This window comes from Phasianus colchicus, chromosome Z, assembly GCF_987193195.1.
Source record: "Phasianus colchicus chromosome Z, bPhaCol1.hap1.1, whole genome shotgun sequence".
NCBI classification, from domain to species: domain Eukaryota; kingdom Metazoa; phylum Chordata; class Aves; order Galliformes; family Phasianidae; genus Phasianus; species Phasianus colchicus.
This window is the reverse complement of record NC_143476.1, coordinates 22436511-22450983: the sequence shown is the minus strand read 5'-3', so window position 1 is coordinate 22450983 and position 14473 is coordinate 22436511. Positions and strand designations below refer to the sequence as shown.

The window sequence follows — 14473 nt, the reverse complement described above, 5'->3', positions numbered from 1 at the left end:
GAATGAAAGAATCACATAAATGAAATTACGGACAGATTTTTACTTTGTCTTTAGGGAGACAGTCACTGAAAAGGTTAAAAAGCCAACTATAGTACTAGTACCTTTGTCTTCTGTCATGCAGCTGCTGAATATTTTGACATGTCAGAAACTGCTAAAATTGGCAGTGGCTGTGCCTTTGTGGAAAGCTACATGTGACATTTGTGATTCAAGCTGGCAAAGACTCTTCCCTTTCAGTGCTGTATCCTGTGTCTCTTAATTGCAGGACTAAATGAATAGGTTGGATTTTATTTATCCGTGGCCACCAAAGAAAATAAATAAATAAATAAATAAATAAATAAATAAATAAATAAATAAATAAATAAATAAATAAATAAAAGGGGAAAAAAGGGCTTTGCTCAAGCCAGCCTCTGTCTGTGGTTAAAATGTGTATCACAGACCTATGCAGGGATAGGCAGAAATTAGCAGGCTGGTTTTCCTCCATGGACACAGAAAGGGAAGATGAGATCCTACAGTGTCTTGCTCTCCTAACCCCTGCCTTTATGGAGAACTTCTTTGTTTGTAGCATGAAATCTGAAATGAGTGTTCTCTTGCAAAGATGCTGTTTTCCTCCTTTGGATATGTGCTGATGGAAACTTTCATGCTCAGGAATGCAGAATAAGTTACTATGACTTCAGTGCACTTTCTTTGTGCAGCAGGAAATTCAGATTGAGGTAATAAAGTGGAAAAGGCAATCTTCCCAAATACCTAAATGGCCCAAGTGCCAGAAACAAATGTAAATGTAAATGTAAATGTGACCCTCTGCTCAAATGTTAGCACTGCTCCTGAGACACCAAGATCTCTGCCATCTTCTTCATTCACTTTCCAAAACCACTTTCCAACTTGATCAGCTCAAAATTTTGTCTACTTCAGTAATTGCTTTTAAATAGTTTCAGAGAGCAACTATGCCAGGCCATAAATCCCCAGAAAATATGGTGGTGCTCTGCCACAGATAAATGCCATAACTATATCTGTAGCTGATTTTTGCTCCAGCAGTGTGCCAGCAAAACCAGCTCTGCTGTTGTCTTGTTCATTATTTATCAGACCCTTCAAAAACCAAGGCTGCTGAAAGGAACAACTTGCAGTTCTTTTCTGAATACCTGGTCACTGAGTTCCAGAGGTTGCTGGTGGGCTGAAGGTGAATTATCATCTTTCTGTGACTTGTTATCAGGTCTTATTACTGTGAGCCATAATTTGGGCCCTAATAGCAGATCCCAGTAATACAATAAAAATAAGGAAGTGTTCCAGGAGGAAAATGAGACTAGCACTTTGAACTGCTGCTCCCACCTGCCTGTTTATCTTTCAGCTTCAGTTTATGGAGGTTTTTCCAGGCAATTTCTCTGACTCTGTTAGACCTATCAGGCAGTGTAGTGAGAATTATGACACAACAAAGCACATCTGCAGCACAGCAGGCTAGGACACTCAGACGTCTCAGAAACGAAGATGATGATGTACTAACTTGCTGAGACTTTCAGGTGTACATAGAGCTTTTCATTTTACATTAATTTGCCATCAGCTCTGGATAATCAGCTCTGCAGTTCTCCCCTCATGCACACATGGTATGCAGGCCACAGGAAACTGGAAGGCTCTGCCAGCACCAGGAGCTGGCTGCAGAGCCTGAGGTAGGGGAAAGTCATGGAAATGACAAGGGAAAGTGGGGAAGAATTGATTACTATTTTTGTCTGCTTGGAAAAATTGATTACTTGGGAAAAGTTTACTGAAAACTTCCTGCCTGGCACTGGAATGAAGCAGGCTTACTGGAGTGAGGAGATGGGATCTTCTAGTGAAGAAAGGGTAGAAGAATAAGGAAAGAATAAGGTGGGTCTGAAGACCAGACCCACTGGGTCAGATGGAGAGAAACCAGCTGTGCATCTGAGGCCTGCAGACACTGCCTACCACAATTCCTTGGTCTCCCCCACGCTTCTGCTACCAGCTAATAGCTGTGTCAGCAATGCAGTTGGCGTCAGACATTGTTTCCCATTAATGCAAAAGATTTTTCCAGGTCAGCATATCTGAGGCTACTTTAGCAGTTGAAACAGTCATAAAAAATTCACCAAATGGGGAGCAGAAAGGAAAATTCCCATGGAGTTAGATTTGAAATTCTGTAGTCATTAGATTAAAAGAAGCTCTGCATTTATGAATCATACAGAGAACCTCATGATGCTCCTCTTTTGTTCAAATTAATTAAGGCAAGTCACTTTCTTTGCCACTGCTCTTTGCCTTGGTGGAAGTCTAAGAGCTGAGCAATTCAGGAGAAACTTTTATTGATTTGCTCCCAGTGCTCAACTCAAAAGCATGGTTGCGAAGAAAAACTGTTAGCCCAAAAACATAGAACTAATCCTACTTTCCCCACTGTTTTTCACTTTTTCATCATGATCATGAGATGTCTTACACACTGCTTTCCTTCACCAGTTCTCTCTCTCAAAGAGCAAACATATTCAGGCCATTGCCCTGTTTCCTTCCTCACCTTCATGCACCAAATCTAATCACCTACTTCTCTCACCAGAGTGGGGAGATGTAGCAGTGTGAAATGAAGGTACACGTGTCATTTTACAAAAAGTTTCCAGAAACAAACTTAGGACATTGCAACAGCAACAAAACCTGAGTTGTTTTCTGTATCTTTGCTGATTGACTAAACACTCAGTGTTTTCTGAGTCTTCAGCAGCAAAGAAATGTAAAACCATATCTAATGTGCTGAAGGAGTGTATAAATGGCATCAGCACTCTGTCTCAGTTGTGGGGAAGGTGGGCTGGTGAAGGAGGCAACTTTAGCTTTCTTTTGCTAATAAAAGCTTATTTAAGATGCAAAGTGACATAGCAATCAGTGTGATGGGCCATGACGAGTCCAGCAGACTAAAAATTCTCAAGAGAGCTGCTCTGACAGCTTCAGGGTTTTAGCATTTGCCTATTTGTCTGTACTGTTTCTGCTTTCTGTAAAAGGAAAAAGTTTATTTAGAAACAATTAAAAAATTTTTCTTCTCTTCTAGAACTGCAAAGTTCCATTACACAATATTTATCAACAAAACACATTATGCTGTTTGAAAGGATGGCTCCTTCCTCCTCAAAAGATGAAGAGAAAGAAAGACAAAATATGGCTTCTGGATTTGAAATAATCTTCATAAAAGGCAGATGTTATGATCAGACTGAAATGGCCTGAAACCAGCTTTATTTTTGACATTCAAGCAGTCAGCTTGTCTGATTTAAATTCCACACACTTTAAAGATAAGACAAATTCTTTTAGTGCATGCGCTGGCTGCATGACTCTCCATTCATTATCGTATTTTGCTGGCAGTGGGTTGCATGTAATATATACTGGATCCAGCTGGGCATTAGATTCCAATGTACCGATCAATTCTATAAGCAGCATAAAGGGATGTTGCCAGCTAGAATGCAAACACCACAGTAAGTTAGCATGTCTTGGAGGCTGTTTAGGGGCATTCTGGTCTCTGTATAGTATAGTTAGGCTATCTACACACAGTGGATTCAATTAAAATATGCAACAACCATGAACACCTGGGGACATGCTTTTACGCTGATATAAAAAGCAACATAGACCAAGTAGTGAAAGTTATTTCTAATTAGACAAATAAATGGAGGTAGCCAGTAAAGAGAAGGGATCTCTGGATAATTTTTCTTCCTCAGCAGTCAGTAACAGGAATGGACCAAGGATCTTCTGAAATGGAAGACTGTTCTCCACCCAGCACTCTGCCCAGCAATCATTCTCAACATCTTGTTTAAAGTTATCCATAGGATACATGAAATCAGTGCTATCCTTTGAGACTCCCAGTACCTTTAAATGATCATCTCACCTTCTTTTTTTTTTTTTTTTTTTTTTTTATCATAGCATTTGAGTAAGCACGTATCTATTGTATTCTGAGTGCAGGGAGTGAATTTAAAAGCAGAGCTTTCGTCGGGTACTGCAACATACTCCTACCTTTAGTGTAGCTCAAAGCCTCTAAAGGAACATTCCTCCAGTGGGGTCAGAATGTAGTCTTACCAGAGGTAATGTTTGAAGGACTAAACTCCTATTTGAGTCTCTGCTATTATAATATTCAGGTATCTCCCTACCAAAAGAACCTTTGAGGTGAGCCCAGAGGGTTAAGAATATTTGTTAGTGGAGTTTCTTTCCCTCCTGCTCTGCCACTGAAACATGAGACATTTGCCCTGAGGAGGAAAGCTGTGGTGGATGTGGTACTGCTCCACAGCTGGGAGTGATAAATTCTTGGGGAGCTTTGAAAGGAAATTCTCTGTGCTTGAACTGCCTACCATTCCACAGGTTGCCACATTTTCATTTACTCTGTTTATTTCAAGACTCTTTGAGACCACTTGGTTATGCATTATCTCCATTTTCTGAAAGTGGATGTCTGTGCTGATACAGGGAAACACTCCTTCCTAAAGATCAGTTCCTGCCTTCTTGTTCTGCCTGGTCAAATCAGACTGTCATGGCAGCTCATGTCTGCTTGTGCTTCCTTAGATTCCAGTAGGTTATTTTTCTTTCATGTAGCCACCACTGGGGAGTTTATCCAAATTATTGTTTGCTTCCAGACTGTTCCAACTGCTCTGTCTCCTGACATATGATGGGTCAGACTGTCAAAAAACTACCATGAAAAGGAGTCATTCTGCTTTATTCTCAACCTGTAGAAAAGGCAACAGCCACTATGTAGATGCTCTCCTCTCTCAATGTTGTTCCCAGTTTGTTCTCTCCTGATACTGTCAGAAAAGATGGAGCCACTTCTGTAGTAAAGAGGCTAAAACTCTTTTTTCTCACATTGCTATTGTGATATACTGTAAGGGCTCATCCTGAGAGTTTCAGTGTTGCTACCAGCTCCCTCTGCTCTCCTGCAGTGACAATGTTCTCAACACAGCATCCTTCAGAAATTGAAAAGAAGTTGAATGTTGTGTGGGATGTGGCAGCAAAACAGGAGACAGAGACAGTTGAAGAAGAAGACAGAACCATACAATGGTTTAGGTTGGAAAGAAGCTCAAAGATCAGCCAATTCCAACCCCCTGCCACAGGCAGGTTTTCCACCCACGGACTCAGGCTGCTCAGGGCCCCATCCAACCTGGTCTTGAGTGCCTCCACCACTCAGCTTGATGTCATCAACAAACTTGCTGCTTGTACACTCAATCCCACTATCTAGGTCATTGATAAAGATGTTGAAAAGTAGTGGTCCCAAGACTGACCCTTCAGGGACACCACTCATGACCACCTGGACGTAGAGCCATTGACAACAATCCTCTGACTGCTATCATTCATAGAATCATAGAACCATAGATTGGGCTGGGTTGAAAAGGACCACAATTATCATCGAGTTTCAACCCCCCTGCTATGTGCAGGATTGCTAACCACCAGATCAGGCTGCCCAGAGCCACATCCAGCCTGGCCTTGAATGAATAGTCTAGCCTTCAAATCTGTATCTCTCCAGTTTAGAGATAATAGTTATAGAGAACATGGATTTAAATCCATTTGACTCCTTTTAAACCATGCTTGCTGTCTGCAGAATGTTGTTCTACGAGTCTCTGCAAATGCATTTCCTGGCATGTTTGACACAGATCAGAAATATCTTGACTTCTGGCTGCAGTGTCATGACTTTCTGGAAGTTCGATCTGCTGTTTATGGCTTTTGAGCTGTAGTCCAAACAGGTGGGTGAACAATCTAACAATGGCAAACCTTGAGGGGAATATATCTATGGTACAATTTGTGTTGACTTTTCTTTTCTGATTTTCTAACATGGTTCATAAGTGTCAACACAGTATACCAGAATATCTTTTTCTGTCCCAGTCACTAAAACCAGTGGGCATTGCTGGGCTGTTGTTCTGAGGCTCCATTGCATCTTCTGGGGTCTGGAGAAAAGGTTGCCAAAGATATCCTTGCAGGTTTGACTGGTGCTGTAGGAAAACAAAGAATACCCTGCTGGATTAGGCCAATGCTCTGTTTCCATATCTACCAGTGCAGATGCTACTTAAGGAGATCATGGTAACTTGGCCAGTTTCTGTAGCCTTCCTACTCAGCCTGTTGCTGGAGCTAGGCTGTTAAAGGAACACTGTTTTTTTAAAGCTCTGATGTCTGTGACTCTTGACACAATCTGTCTACACATCCTCTTGTGGCAGGAGATTCCACAGGCTTATTTCTTACTGTGTTTGTTTACTGCTTTAAACCAATTTCATACTGATTTCATTGAATAGCCTCTTGCTCAAGCATTGCACAGCAGTTCTGCATCTACCTTGTACTCTACTGTCATGGTTTTGTAAACCCCTTCATAGTCTTCTCAAACTTCTCCTTTCCAAATTGAACTCAGCCTCTTTCTCTAAAAGTCCTCCATTTCATTGCCTTTACCCTTCTGATCTTCACCACCATGCCCTTACAGAGGTGTAGAGACCAGAATTGCACACGGTGCTTACCAGGTGGGTATACTATGGTTTTATGTACTGAAGAATGATTCTCCTGTCTTTTACTCCATCCTTCCCTGTTGGTACTTAGCATTCTCTTGTTGTGTACCAAGTTAATGATTTAAGAGACCTGTCTGCAGTGACTCTGAGAGCTCTGTCCTGGGCTCTAATATCCTGTTCTGCTTTAAGTGCTACATCGACCTGGCTTAAATTTACTTTTCTCTAGACATATTATCTTCTGTTTTTTTTATACTGGATATCATCTGCCATTTTTCTGTTACTCATTTAGTTACCAAGACCTGTGCTAGCCACTGAAGATTCTAGTCTCCTTCTTTATGAAGCTATCTGAGAGACACAGCTGGAAGAGTTGGTGTGGGAATACTCATACAGGCTAAATTATGAACTGCTCAGCTCCCTCAAGAAGAGACTGTTTCTGGGCAGGAGAATAGTGAGGGCCTGAGGGACAGTCAGAGTTGGTGGAACTGGGGAGCTGAGTGCAGTCTAGTGGATGAGAACAGAGTGAATCTCAGATGAGATGTGCTAGAATTCCACCACTGTCTATACAAGAGGCCTCAGCTTGCAGATTGTGCCTTAATAGCAGATTGCTAAAATTAAATGCACAGAATCTCTGTAATAATTCCCTCTTATTACTGCCCTGTTCTTGTGTCTTGTGTTACATGAGTTGCACAAGGCTGTGCGGGATTTCAGGGTGCAGGAGAGGATGACTCACTAGTTCTGCTTGTCTTCTATTTGCTGCTGAAATGCAGTTGCTACTAAAGATTAATACGTGAGCAGCCTCAATCTTTCCTGATGGCAGAAACAAAGCAATGCCGCTGAGATCTCTGCAGATTCAAGAAGGGGAACATAACCTGTTAACTATCATGCAAAGAAAAGAACAGATGTTCCCTGCACCTGGTATTTTTTCCTACATTTGCTATAGAGTAATATACCATTCTTCTCTCTGATGGCTATTTCTGAACAGAATTATGAGCTTTCAGATATTGTAAGCTGTATGATTGTGATTTGCTGTGTAAATAATACTGAATATAAATTTTGTACACCCATTACTCATCCTCAAAGAAATAATTTGTTTACAATCATTATTTAACCATGTTTGTTTGTTTGTTTGTTTTCACTCCTGCACTGATATTTACAGAGAACTGTGAAAGAACACTCTGATTTCTGGCAAATTCTCTGTACCTTTACTTCAGTGCTGTGCAGGAAAGAATATGGCTTTACAGGAATATAAGAAAAGGTCCGTTTGTATGTTTGATGACATTAGCATCAAAAGCCTCTTGTATAATGGGTCAGCAGCAAAACAAAGCAATCAAACAAACAAAAAAAAGTCTACCGATGTCATTCTGCTTTACAGGATTGTGAAGGAAGGAACTGGCCAGAAAACAGCTTCTTGGATTTTATTTATGGAGAAAGCCAATTCTAGAGTGTGGAACTGCCAAGACCAGCAGGAAAATTCACAGCTGTTGATGAGAGCAGGAAGGGATCTTTTATCTCCAGGAGGTACTTCTAGGAATGATATACAAAAAGTGAGCAGGAACTCATGATTTATTTTTTTCCTTCTGTAGAATGGCGTTCAGTTATCTATGGTCTGCTGTTAAAAAAAAACAGCTGTTAAAAAAACTTCTTTCAGTGAGGGTTGACTGTCCAGACACTCAAATAGTAAAGATGTGTTTATTGTAGCTATTCACAGAATGCGCTGCTCTGCTGAGAACTGGATCTGCCTGGATGTTCGAATTCTATTGGCCATGACATGTTTGTAGGGTTTTGTAAAATGTATACTGAAAGTGTGAAATTCCAATGTTTTTAATGGTTTTTGTTGTTGTTGTTGTTTCTGTTGTTTTGTTTTGTTTTTCACAGCCATTGGAAATTTCTCTCCCTTCTGGCTGTATGCCAACTGCAATGTAAATTTGATTGCTCTGCAAGCCAAGATGAAAGTGCATCTGTTTTGCAGGCAGTGAGCCAATATCTCTCATTAACTGCAATGTTCTGGTCAGGATTAATTGCTGCCTAAAGCTGGACAGTCCCTTCATCCTGAAGAACATCTCCAGAGACGGCTCTGGCAGCTACTGAATCGACAAATTTAGAGTAGCCTGGTAGAATGCTTCTGAGAGGGAGGAGGGATAGGTGGATGGACAGTTTACAGATCTTATGGATGTAAAGCAAATGTGAGTGCCCAGGACAGCCTCCAAAGATTCATTCCACGCAGTGGCATGAACACTTCAGTGCTGGAGCTCAGAAGGCATCTGCTCAGTATTGTGAGAACTGACCCTTGCCTCACTGTGAGGTGCTCCACCTCAGAGGAGCTGACCTTGAGGAGAGGAGTAGTAAGAAAGGCAGGAATTAAAGAAAAGTCTCCTCAGCATTTGTTTGTTCTGTATTATAAGGTTTGCATGCAATAATTCTGTGTGCCCAAAGTACAGTATTCGTGTTGAGAGGTCAGTAAATGATAACAACGAAAATATTTGGTCTCCACTTACGCAGTGTTCTCCCCTTGACTAGGAACCCTATAACAGTTCTGCCCTTCTGCATGCTGTCTCTGGGATTGTCTCTTTTCCTTCCCCAGAGTGGCTGCATGCAGGCTGTGCTTCACAGAGGGACTCTGTGCTTTTGCAAAAGGCATGTCTTTGACGTGTGGCATAAATCACAAATGGGCAGACATGAAACAGAGCACAGCAAAAGCCTGGGAACAGTAATTAAATAATATGTCCCTGTGATCTGTTCTTGGTACCATATATATCAAATACAGTTCTGTGGTACACAGGCAGGAAAGAGAATTGCTGGCAAGCTAAGGTTAAAACAGTGAGCTGTGTTGTAAGTCCTTTGATGTTTCAATTTCAGCAGTAGCTTGCCTTCAGAATATAGCATAATTGATACAGCTACAAAATCATAATTGTTCAGTTTATGTAAAGCCAGAATAGCTCTATTGTTAAAGTGGTGGAGGAGTCTCAGTCTGAAAAGATATTACTTCATCAGGAACTTTATGTGCTGGTACACATATTACCTAAAGAATGAATAGATCTTCCAAGCAAATAATGATATAGCAGGTCTCCATAAATGTTCTGTTTATGAAACTGTTTGCAAATGTACTATCTGAATATTCTTATTTCCAAAAATACCACTTCATCAGAATAAAAACTCCACAAAAAATGTTTCAATTCTGATGAAATTTCCTTGAAAAGGATGGAGTACTGTACTTTGATAAGGTCAGCCCTTTTCAGAGCCAGTTTTTGATTTTCTGTTTGTAGTGATTTTGTCTTGATTTGTTTTGATTTCTTATAATAGTAAGGACAAACAATTCATACTGCAGTGCAACATTTTGATGATGTTTTAGTATTTGACTTATCCTGAAATTGTTCCTTCTTTTCCCCCAGAAATTTTATTCTAGGGAAAAATTCATAAGTTTGGTTTTTTAATTGTTTCCTGATAATTCTCATGTTCCTTTCTCATCCAAGCAAACAAATTACCTCAATTTAGTGGATGGACATGAGCATTTGCTTTCCTGTCATTTCTTGTTATTGATCCCTGGCAAAGGTTGTAGTCTTGCTAGGCAGTAATCAAGGAGAAAACTGTAGTGTGTGCTTTCAACTTGGACAAGATTTTAAAATAACCTCAGCCTTACTGCACCTGCATTGTGCAGAGGGGAAAGCCACAGATACAAAGCAGTTATGTTGCATAGTATAAAGTTCTCTTCACCAGCCTAAGCTGACAATTTTCTCTTCTAGGTTTTATGTGCTTTTTTGATTCTTTCCCTGGAAATGATGTCAAAGAATCTCAGAATGTCTTAAAGAGAATGGATATTAATTGAAGACAAACGTGTCAATACAGGAAAATGAGGTACTGGAAAATCGTATATAATAAATGAAATGGAACTTCCCCCTTTGTGCAGCAGTATGAAAGTCTCAGACAGGTCCTATTTTGGCACTGTACTTCATAATTTGTACTATCCTGTTAAAAACATTGTATATGTGGTGAAGTTGATTCACTGAGATTAGACTCTATAGATTCTATAAAACACTTCAGAAGAAGCAGTAGCTGACTAAATATGTGGTTTTGAACTGCCTTAGACAGAAAGAGCTGAAATGGGTTAAAGAAGTATGAAAACAGATCTGTGGCTGGAGATGTACTTCCTGGAAGTGAATGGGAGTTACCAGAGAAGGAAGCAGCAGAGGAAAAAGGCAGGAGAGATGCCTCCTCTGGTATCTGTTTGATGATTTTTTTGTCTTGTTCATATCTCCCTGACAAGCTGCATGGGATTCATTTTGCTCACTTCTGACCTGCAAGCCATGTCCTGTGCTTTGTGTGATCTGCATTTTTTGTTTGTTTGCTTGTTTGCATCAGAATATCTGAGAAAAGTACTGCAGCAGGAATGCACAGTCTAACAAAAAGCTACCATTACTTTGGCTCACCCTTTCTTTGCTTACAGACGTGACAGATGTGACACCAGATCACCTTTCTGCAGCTTCCCCAACATCCATCCAGGCAGTGTGGGATGCATATCTGCATGGGCTTGGATCTTGAAGGGGAGCCTGCAGAACTGCTCAGCAGTGAAGAGGAGATGCTTTACTGGCCAGCAGAGACAATAAGTGCTGCACAATAGCTGTTCTCTGATCCCTACAGATAATTGCTCTGTTTGAGCTGCAGATAAGGAACATAAGAGGTCCTGTGTGACTGACAGCTTAGACAAGTGGCTTAATGCTGGAGACAGATATAACTTAACTTTTAGGACTCTGAACAAGACCAAGTTTCCCCTGTTTTACGAGTTTATCATCGAGGCTGTGTAGTCTGCCTCCGCTATGTTCTCTTTCATGAGCGCTGAAAAAACTTTCTCTACATTTCAAGCAAGCACAATCCTTTCCTGCTCTTGCTACTTCCACATGCGATTTTCATTTTTTACTTCTCTGTGTATGACAAAAATGCAATAGCAGTCATGCTGCGGAATCAGCACTGTATACTTATACATGTGTAGGTACAATCTGGGGAGCCTAGAGGTATATTCAGAAATATCTGGGATTTGTGAATTGAGCCAACTGCAAGCTCACTACATTTTTGTTGTTCTCCATTTGTGTGTGGTTTGAATTCTCTGCAGTCACAGCAGTTAGAAAGATCTTTTGTTTGCAGTAATGAAAGGCAGTATCTCACTGTAGTTGAAGACAGGCTGTGCCAAGGCTGATCCTTGTCTTGGGAAAGCACAATTGAATTTTTGAGAAGGATGAGAAGATAATCCCTTTCCATTATGGTAACAGGGCTTTACAGGTAAATCTTATATGACAGCAGCCACTCAAAGAAAAGGAGCAAAGCTGCCAACCAAAGAACTGTTTCCTCACTATGGTTCTAACTCAGCCATGTATGGAGGCTGCTCTGAAAGTAATGTCTCCAATTTTATGATGTCTGTCCACACCATTAGAGACAGATGTTGGTGGTATGGCAGTAGAGGTGGAACCTTCCCACCAATATCCCATTACATTTTGTTACCATGTGAGAGATGGCAGCAGAAGGGCTCTCTGACAGAATGTGTGACATAAACATGCAGATGAAGCAAATGGGGGGGGAGGGAACAGAATTCCTCCAGTGGTGCCCACTGATACTCACTGACACTTGGTGAGTGTTTATGGACACCAAACACTGACTGTGAGCACAGTGAGGCAGTGAGTGGTACATTTCAGCAGTGGTGACAGTGATGTGAAAGACAAGCTGCATTCTGGATGGCCATGCATAGCTGTCAGCACGAAATGAAGAGCATCTTGATCAGCTCATCCATGAGAATTGGAGGATTAGGACCAGAGAACTGCTTATGAAGCTGAAAATTGGCTTCAATACGTTAAAAGTAATAGTGACAACACTGTAATATCACAAAGTTTTCTTAAAACTGATCCCACAGATGCTCACACAGGAAGAAAAAGAAGACTGTACACAAGTTTGTCAGGTGTTGTATTAGGCACCGTCAACGGGTGATAGTGTTATCTTAACATTTACGGCAACAGTCAGGACCTACTGAACCAATACAAGGCTGAAGGTGACTATTTCCTGGATTGCATCATTACAAGGGATTAGATGTATCACCACTAAAGGCCAGAGTTAAAATGGCAGTCCATGGAGTGGTGATGTGAATTCCTCACCAGAGAAAAGCTCAGAACACAGACCTTAGCAGGTACAGTGATGTGCACTGTCTTTTGGGATAGGAAATGAGTGATCCTTCTGTATTTCCTGGAACCCAGACAAACCGTCAGGTCTGACTGCTACATCACAATACCGACTAAGCTGAAGGCTCAAACACCCAGAGCCAGGCCAGAGAAGAAGACAACTTTTATCTTGCAGCATGATAACGTCAGGCCCCATAACAGTTTGCAGACACTGCAGCACACTGCCAGTCTTGGCTGGACTGCCCTACCACACCACTGCGTAGTTCAGATCTAATGCCTTCTGACTTTCATCAGTTCCGGCTGATGAAAGATGGACTGGGTTGGCAATATTTTCCTAGCAATGATATGTCACAACAGCTGTGAAACAGTGGGTCACCTCAGTTGGTGCAGATTTTTATGAGTGCAGCATGCAGGCTTTGTTAATTGATGGCAAAAATGCAAAGCTAATAGTGGGAATGTGTCAAAAAAAGAGTGTTTTGTAGCAGAGAATTTGCTCTATCAAAATAGTGTTATTGTGTTCTTTGTAACTGTTGTAGTTTCCAAGGAAATAAATAGGAAGCATTGCTTTTGGAATGACCTACATGTATTAGCATGACTTTAAACATTTCCAAATGTGTTCTGATAAATTAGGCCTGAGGTTTTTCAAACCAGTATACATAGTAAGAAAATCTTTCCAGAATATACTTCTTACTTTATTCTTATAGTGTGTACATAGTGGATTTCACCCTTTGCAAATTGAGCTTAATTATGTGTTGTTAAATCAATGAAATGTTTTTCTGAAAACATATTTTCTTGGTTCCAAACAATTACTTTTATTTCATTGGCTGTATAAGATGGATATAGTACTCTTTGTGTATTTCATTTTTTTATCTCTCCGTGTTTCTTTAAACATGTCTTGGTCCAGGCTCTGCAGAAAATAAACGAAAGATCTGCATTAACCTGAGCACAAAGTGGCTTATGGTCCAAATATTTCCTCTTGTAAGATTGATTTCTATTGCTTCTATTCACAGCTAACTCTGTGGCTGGCGGGTCCTGATGGCTGTACTAACTTTTCATTACACGCCTCCAGTTTTGTCGGTACATTGCTACTCATCTGTTTGGAAAAGACAATCTCAGATCACGTAATTCTGCTGTCTGTGCTGGCACTCCATTCAGCATGCAGCAGCCCTAATTCTGAGAGATCTATGATGAAATTTGCAGAGGACACAGCAACAGAGATCTCTGGAATTACCCTGTAACAGAAGAGAAGGCCTCACCTGGTAGGTCTTGCATCAATCCTGGCAATGATGGAAGAACTGGAACATGTCTTAGAAGGACCTTAGAAGCACAAGTCCTTGATAATTTTTTTGTCTTGTTCTTATCTCCCTGACAAGCTGCATGGGATTCACTTCGCTCGCTTCTGACCTGTACGCCCAACTCATTGGGCAGTCAGGAGCCTCTTCCACACAAATGGCAGAGAGGATGGACCAGAAGGAAAATTGAGGACATTTGTGCAAGCTGGAATGTAAGCGCTATGATCCACTGCTGGTAGACAAAACACATCTGCAAATCTAGCTCCTGTCTCATACAAATGTTCTCATTTTACTCATATAGAAATAATTAGCTCATGTATAAATAAAATTTCATCATTCTTTTGTGAAAGAGGAAAAGAGTCATTTATTGTGGAAAGGAAATATCTTAGATAATTTCTACTGCAGGCATAGTTTTGGGACTTAAAGTCAAAGCTGCACAGATTTTCTATCTGTCTTATGACTGAAATAGTTCCTGCTTAGTAATTAATTGAAATGGAAATGCAGTGTATTTCATATATTAGAATTGTGGAAGGCTCATGCTGATTATTCTTTTTTTTTTTTTTTTTTTTTTTTTCTGCTGATGCTACCATGTCTTAAT

The 14473-nt window shown here is 40.6% G+C and overlaps 1 long non-coding RNA gene across 1 annotated transcript; it reads left to right on the top strand.

Moving 5' to 3' along the window:
• Window positions 1-1444: 1444 nt before the first annotated feature.
• Window positions 1445-14170, top strand: LOC149912714 (uncharacterized). Its single transcript, XR_016462275.1, has 4 exons — window positions 1445-1658; window positions 7798-7969; window positions 10166-10277; window positions 13594-14170. It is a non-coding gene; the product is annotated as an uncharacterized LOC149912714 (long non-coding RNA).
• The last annotated feature ends 303 nt before the right edge of the window (window positions 14171-14473 follow it).